Genomic DNA, 8488 nt, shown 5'->3' with positions numbered 1-8488 from the left:
TATAGACAAATGCAAAAACTAGTATAAGCTGACCTAAGGGAAGATCAGTTTGGATTCCAAAGAAATGTAGAAACACTTGAGGCAATAGTGACTCTATGACCTATCTTATTTATACGATTTGTAGACTTAGAGGAAGCTTTTGACAATGTCGATTTGAATACTCTCTTTCAAATTCTGAAGATGAAGGGATAAAATACAGGAAGCAAAAAGCAGTACAAGATTTGAGCAGCACAAATGGGAAGCAGTGGTTGAGAAGCAGGGGAGACAGTGTTTACACTATCCCTGATGTCATTCAATCTGTATACTGAGCAAGTAGTAAAGGAAACAAAAGAAAAATTAGGAATAGGAATTAAAATCCAGGAAGCAGAAATAAAACCCTTGAGATTGATGAAGACATTGTAATTCTATCAAAGACAGAAAAGAAGTTGGTAGAGAAGTTGAACAGAATGGATAGGGTCTGGAAGGGAGGATATAAGATGAACACCAACAAAAACAGAATGAGGATAATAGAATGTAGTAGAATTAAATCAGGTGATGCTGAGGCAATTAGACTGGGAAGAGAGACACTTAAAGAAGTTGATGAATTTTGCAATTTGGGCAACAAAATAACTGATGATGATACATGACAATAGTATCTGTTCCCGAAAGAACAGTTATCGTAGATGACCATGTAGCTTTGCTAGAAATGAAATGATAATTAAATGGACACCCCAGCTGCAAACAAGCGTTGATGTATTTCATTAGGGACATGCTGAAAATGCGTGCCCTGACCGGGACTCGAACCCAGAATCTCCTGCTTACAATGCAGACGCTCTATCCATCTGAGCCACCGAGGGCACAGAGAATAGCGCGACTGCCATGTAAGCAGGAGATCTCGGGTTCGAGTCCCGGTCGTGGCACACATTTTCAACATGTCCCTATTAAAGTACGTCAACGCTTGTTTGCAACTAGGGAGTCCATTTAATTATCATTTCATTTCTAGCAAAGCTGCATCGTCATCTACGATAACTGTTCTTTCGGGAACAGATACTATCATCATGTATAGTTGAAATATGGCTTCCTGCCATTGACATTCTTGTGCGAATGCACACACTATGCCCGAACTTGTACGGGACTTGGTAGATTAATCATCCACGAGTAATGAGTATGATGGGCAAACATCTCTTAGGCACACTCTAATGTAGTGGTGTGGACATGTTGGGAATTTGCGTCTCACGGGGAGCGTGTGAGGGATAAGTCCCTGCAGTCGCACTATGCTCTGTGCCCTCGCTGGCTCAGATGGCTAAAGCGTCTGCCATGTAAGGAGCAGATCCCGGGTTCGAGTCCCGGTTGGGACACACATTTTCAACGTGTCTCTAATGAAGTACATCAACGCTTGTTTGCAGCTAGGGTGTCCATTTAATTATCATTTCATAACTGATGATATTTGAAATAGAGAGGATATGAATGTCGGCTTGTGATGGAAAGGAAAGCATTTATGAAGAAGAGATATTTGTTAATATCAAGTAGAGATTTAAGTTTCAGGAATACTTTTCTGAAAGTATTCGTACAGAGTCTAGCCATGTATGGAAGTGAAACATGGGCACAAAGGAAATAGCAGCTTTTTGAAATGTGGTGCTACAGAAAAATGCTTAAGTTTAGATAGGTAGATCATGTAACTAATGAGGATGTACTCTGTAATTTGTCATGTTTATCAAGAACACCTAGTAAATACCTTTTCCAAGGAATTTTTCATAATCACTGTTTCACAATATGTCTATTAGCCCATGAACTTCATCATAAAAATTCAATCAGGATTTGAGATGAGTACGATGTTCATAGCTGCTATACTAGAAGAAAAAATACCTTTATTACTCTTCAATTGACTCTGTGCAAAGCTCATTCCATAAGGATGATATAAAAATAGTTTTATTTGTTAATTTGTGTACTAATGTCATGACTGATTTGCCATGGAACAGAATTTTAAGGGACCTATTTGAGACCTACAAATATATGCAGATATCTTACTATCAAGCTAATCTGTAGACTAGCTTAAACCCAGTCTTTCTACTTTTCTGTAGAAAAGAAGAAAGATGGGGTTTAACCTCCTGTTGGCATAATGGTTATGAGAGACAGAGCACAAGCTTGGCTTGCATTCAGGATGGGAAGGAAATTGGGTGTGCCAATTCAAAGGAATCATCCCAGCATTTGTCTGGAGCAATCTGTGGAAATCATGGAAAATCTAAATCTGGATAGTCGGACATTGGTTTTAACCATCATCCTCCTGAATGGGAGTCCAGTGTGCTATGCAGTACACCACCTTGCTCAGTAATATATAGAAAAGTCGTAACACACTCAAACACTGATTAAACACTGCAGAATCAAAGCAACTGGTACACGTGCCTAATATCATGTAGGGCACCACTGAGAATGCACAAGTGCCACTACGCAATGTGGTCTGGACTCGACCAATGTCTGCAGTAGTGATGGAGCGAACTGACACCATAAATCCTGTTGGGCTGCCCATAAATCTCTAAGAGGACTAAGGGGTGGAGATCTCCTCTGGACAGCACATTGCGAGGCATCCCAGATACACTCAAGACTGTTCATGTATGGGGAGTTTGGTGATCAGCGCAAGTGTTTGAAATCAGAAGAATGTTTCTGGAGACACTCTGTAGCAATTCTCTTTATGTGGTGTGCTGCATTGTTCTGCTGGAATTGACCAAGTCTGTAAGAATGCACAAAGGTCATGAATGGATGCTGGTGGTCAGACAGGATGCTTATGTACATGTCACCTGTCAGAATGATATCTAGACATATTAGGGGTGCTATATCACTCCAACTGCATATGCCCCACACGTCACACACCAGAAGGAACACCACTGTGCCTCTCTACGAAATTGGAAGAATTGGCTTATTCCTCAGGTAGGCACCATACTTGCTGACAATAGTCATCTAGGGTAGTTAAGAACCACGATTCATCACTGAACATAATGTGACAGCTTTCATCAGCAGTCAAAGCTACGTGGTACAGCACCATTCCAGACACAACTGTTTGTGTTGTGGTGTTTTAGCAGTCCACACAAAGGACACCAAATCCCTACTCAAGCTGCTGCTTTCCTCTGACTAGTGGTACAGGATAACATAGAATGTTGCATATAGTCCATAACTTGTGGATATTCAACTTTTTCTTATGTAGTTTACAGGTGAATGGCCAGACAGCAGTGTCCAGTGAGCACAGTATTTCAGTAAGCAACCACATTGGGATCCTCAGATGCACTGATGAACTGACTGCTTAGGAGCTTTTTCATGGTCTGCACTCAGTTGTGGACATGCCTACAGAATCTCCTGCCTCATCTCCTCCTCCATATTGCTCCATCGAAGGTTTATGACCCAGTGACTTGAGCTGGTGACATCTCCCATTTCTGTTGCTCCTTATGACCCTGAAGTCAGTCTGTAATGGGATACTACTGTACTCTTCTGTGTACCCTAGTCTTGATTTTCCCCCCATATACCAATGCCCATTGTTTCCCAAAATTTCCTATCAAAATTTAATCTATTCATGTGATATCTATTCCTGTCTTTATCTTGTTGCTTCTATGGTTCAAAGTTTATCCTTCTCTCATAATTCTTTTGTGATAACTAGCCTGATTTCTTCCCTTTTTCCCACACCAAAGTGACTGGATCTCAGTTGGAGGACCCTTAATGTACCTGATCATTACCCCTATTTTCATATCTACTGTAGTTAAATGGTCTGGTGTTTCCTTCCTATGATCTGTTTAAATTTTCTTGTATTCTTTCTCATTAATATTTCTGTCATTCGACTGTGGATCACTTTTCTGACGTCTTTCCTCATAATTATACAGATAATTTCTTCCCTGTTTCCTTCTGTAATTCCCCACTCCTGCGCTGAGTCACACTATGGAAATTCTGATTAAAAACTATATACATAATTTCTCTCTAATCCCCTGTCCAGTTTATCTACATATTTCAGAAATCAAAATAGAATCATTTGACCCATTAACTAAACCCTGTTGCACTTTCTTTGCTATTCTCCTCTTTCATACACCTTTTTGTATAAGCTCATCAAATGACTGATCTAGGATTATTAATTTTCTCAGACGCTTCTCTCAAAAATCTTTCATGTTACCATTCACTTCTCACTAATTGGTCCATTTCTGACAATTTATTCAGAAAGCTGTTTTCAATAGCACAATATGTTATTTCTGCATCAATATATTGGTTAGTCCTAGAGAGTGTTTCCTCATCCAAAGACTCTTTTACAAACTTTGTCTTAAGCAAATCAGTCAAATAACTGTCAAAATTACGACAAAAATGTAGTTAAAAGTCAACTGGGTTAAGGTTATTATTTCCTCTAAGACTTTTAATTGGCACATTGGTGATCATCCCACTACTGTTACTACTGAAATTTCTAGTTACAAAATTTTCCTCCAATTCAGATAGTTTTCTAAGATTATTAACTACTTTACAATTACATGGAATTAGATTACAATTTTCTCTAGTGCAACAACTTTATCATTAACTACCTACTTTTCAAGTTATTAATTTTACAATCAAGATTATTGTCATTTTGATCCATTGCTGAGCTTAATACCTGGCCTTCTTATGTCAACACATTGTGCATTATTTCAAAAGTTTTCCAATTTTCTCAACTTTGTTTTAAATTCAGTCACTTCACGTATAACAGAATCAGTCTGTACATTGATTCATTTGTCCCCAGAGTGTGCAACTAATTTATATTTGTTAAGATTTCCTATTGTTTCAGGCACTTTAATGCCAGTCTCCAAATTTCATTCCTCAACTCCTTTAACTTGTCATTTGCAGCATTGATTTTACTACCTCTATCACTTTTTATTGTTCTAATCCTACCAACCAAATATTCATTTAGTTTGCTTTTTAATGCCACAATTCCACCCCACCCCCCTTAAATTTTTCTAGTTTTTCTTCAAAAAGCTTGGTTAGTTGTCAAAACAAACTATACTAATAGTTCCCCCTGATAATCCTCTGTGACTGAAACTTCGGAATGGACTGCAAGCACTACTAACATTCCTGCCTACTGCTTCTTTGTCTTGACTCTGATTTTGTTCCAACATTGTCATTAAAAACAATTTATATCTCCTAAGGCTATTCGTAACTTTCATACTGTCATTGAAAACTGGTTTGTTAATAACTGGGTATGTAATGGGGAGCAGTAGTTGTAATTACAATGACGTGATCACTCACACTCCCAGCACTTAATATGAGTACTTTTATTCTTGCAACATATACACAATGCGTTTAGCATAGAGCATGTACTACAGAAAACTGATCTGAAAAAGATACAATTGTTGTTGCTGTGGTAGGGCAGCGATGTTATTCGGGGATAGAGTGCTTCTAAATCCCCCCAGAGGACCCCCCCCCCCCTTACCCCTCAAATCACAAGAGTGGAGCACGGTGACTAGTGTACACCATTATGTGTTGTCCTGCTGGCGATGGGTAATGCCAACATATTGTAGTCTGCCAGGTACCTGGGTGCCAGTAAAGTGTGGCTGTCCTGTGATGTCAAGTAGTGGTGCCAGTGGCACAGTGGCGATGTCCATTGAGGTGTTTGTGGCTGGTAGTGCATCGTCTAGTATTATAAAATTCTCTGGGGCCGACATGAGCAAGTAGCCGTCCAAATAAAGAGTAGATTTCAGACCTGCTGTGTCAGTCGTAGGTGGAAGGGGCATGCAGTGCTCTAATGACCTCAAGACCATTGTATAGCCTGACTGTGTATTGTTTAATTTGCACGTAAGCATGACATGTGTACATAATTGGAGGTCCTTGTGTTCAAAGATGGTTGGTTTGTTGTGGTGGCATGGCGATGGGATGTGGATGTGGTGGATGTGGTTCCTGACATATGTTACTAGATTGACATCCACAGGGTCGGTGGTTTGTGGTACAAACCCTCTTGGGAGGGTGATCGGTTCCCCACAGAGCACCTCTGGAAGCGGGGCACCCAGATCATCTTGGTAGGCAGCTTGTATGCCCAGCAGCACTCAGGTGAGAGCCTCTGCCCACTCCTGGTTGTGGTGTACGAGTGGTGTGTAGAGGGTGCAGTGCCACAGTTCCACAAGTTCGTTGGATTGGGGATAGCAGGCCGTTGTGTGGAACTGATGGCCCCCACAGAGGTGGCAGATCTCAGAGAACAGGGTCAACAGAAACTGCTGGTCCTGGTCAGTTGTCAGGGACTCTGGGCAGCCAAAGTGTGCAGTCTATAATTTGATGAAAGCTCGGGCGACGGTGTCGACTGAGGTATCAGTCAGAGAGTGGCCTCCACCCATCAAGTTGTCCTGTCTATGGAACATGTACTTGTATCTGTCTAAATGTGGGAGGGGCCCCACCAGGTCTATGTGGACATGTTGCAAACAGCCCTTCGGGCTGGAGAATTTCCTGAAGGGTGGCTGGGCATGACGTTCTGTCTTGGCCCATTGGCATTTGTTGCAGGCTCTCGTCCATGCAGTGTTGTCCCAGTTAATGTTAGTCCAAAAGAAACTATCTGTTATCAGTTTTAGTGTCGGGCGTACTCCGAGGTGAGACAAGTTGTAGAGTAGGTCGAAAACTGTCTTCCTGAAGTTCTGTGGGATGACAGGTCATTGCCTACAATGGCATACGTTGCACCAAACTAGTTATGTTGTGCCTGAAATGGTGCACTGCTTGAGCAGGAGGCCTGTTGTGTGTCCTGATAGCAGGTTTTGAAAATTGGTGTCAGTTGATTATGCCTCCAATAGTTGATCAAAGTAATGGGTGTGCCGATGTGGCAGCGAGTCATGAGACGAAGCCAGCCACCATGTTGTCTGCTCCCTCATACACAGCATAAGTCTGTAGTATAATTGTACATTCTGAAATCAAATTCAGGTGGCAGAATTGTCCAGAGGAGGTATTTGGTGGCAGGTATTTAACAGCATCTGTGTAGATAATAAGCTGCCATCCCCCGATGTCGTGTGGGAAGTATCGAATCACTTTGTATATCGCCAAAAGCTCACAGTCAAAAGTTGACCACATCTTCTGGGAGTCAGTAAGTTTCCACGAGAAAAGCCATAGGCGTTGGGTTGGACTGCGGACTTCCAGTTGTAGCACTGCACAAATCGCTCGGTCGTTGGTGTTGGCTATCATAACCATATGAGTGTCCATGGATGAAAGTGCCAGGGCGGTGATGTGAGCAAGCTCTGGTTTTATGTTCTAGAAAGTTCCTTGCAAATCAGGAATACAAGTGAGCTTATGTTTGCCTGATGTGTTTTTGCCACAGAGTGACTCTGTGAGCAGGACGAGTCTCTCTGCAACATGGGGGAGGTGTTGTATTAAAAATTAATTATCCCTAAGAAAAGACGCAAATTTTGATAGTCCGTTCTTGGTGGTAGGTCCATACTTGGTCTATCTTTTCTGGCATGGGGTGCATGCTCGAAGTGTTGACGAGCTGGCCTATGAATGTAACACAATTTTGCCAGAGTTTGTTGGCATTTGTCCTCATTGACAACAACACCCTGCTCTGCTAGTTTCTTGAATACCACTTGCAGTTGTTTCTCATGACCTTGACCTGTTTCTAAGAATATATGTACATTGTTCAAGTAACAATAGCAAAAGAGCATGGTAAAAAAACAACGCGTCAATGAACGCCTGGCCAGTCTGGGCTGTGTTCTTTAGTCTGAAGTGCATAAAGAGGAACAAATAGGCCAAAGGGTTCAATTATTGCAGTCTTTGCGAGGTCCTTCATGGCCATTAGGATCTGCCAACTATCTCTTTTAGAGTCGATCATGCTAAGTATGTTTTCACTAGCCAGTTGCCGGTGGAAGTACTGAATATTGGGCATGGGCTAACTATCAATAATGGTGTGCACGTTCAAATGTCAGTAGTCTCTGCACATGCACCACATTTTATCTTTTTCCATGCTCATTGTAGTCAGTGAGACGCACACACTGTGTGATGGCCTAATGGTGCCCTCATGTAACAGTTCCTTGATCATGGCCTCGGGCACCTGTAGTTTGTGAGGCACAAGGTGGTGGGGCTGGTGTCAGACCAGTGGACCTAGGGTAGTATTAATTCTCAGTGGTGGAGTTGTTGTTCAGGTGAATGCAATAGGCATTGCAGTATGAGCATCTTCGCTGTCTCATTTCTGCTAGTGGTTGGTGCATGCAGTAGGACATCACTGATAAGATTGGTGTTGGTATGGAGGTGGTTCAGTAGCACCAAAAACTTGTCACAGTCGTCTGTGATCCTGGCCAACTGCATCATGCTCTCGCAGAGTGTGAACCATTCTTGCAGGGAATCAACTTGTAGCAGTGGCAGATGCAACTCGGTGTGTGGCCGGCGGTAATCTGCCTGGTGGCGAGTGACCAGGACCTGTATGAGGTTGTAATCACGTGAAGTACATGGTGAAGATTCATGAAGACATTTTGGTGGCACTGATGAAGGCGGCGGCTGGAGCTGCGGCATGGTAGTTGCGGTAGGTGTATTGGTAAGAAGAGAGTCG

At 42.1% G+C, this 8488-nt stretch overlaps 1 non-coding gene across 1 annotated transcript; it reads right to left on the bottom strand.

The window, feature by feature from the left end:
• Positions 1-762: 762 nt before the first annotated feature.
• Positions 763-837, bottom strand: Trnat-ugu (transfer RNA threonine (anticodon UGU)). The gene has a single exon. It is a non-coding gene; the product is annotated as a tRNA-Thr (tRNA).
• Positions 838-8488: the final 7651 nt, after the last annotated feature.

This window comes from Schistocerca gregaria, chromosome X, assembly GCF_023897955.1.
Source record: "Schistocerca gregaria isolate iqSchGreg1 chromosome X, iqSchGreg1.2, whole genome shotgun sequence".
NCBI classification, from domain to species: Eukaryota; Metazoa; Arthropoda; class Insecta; order Orthoptera; family Acrididae; genus Schistocerca; species Schistocerca gregaria.
This window is presented reverse-complemented; position numbering and strand designations above follow the sequence as displayed.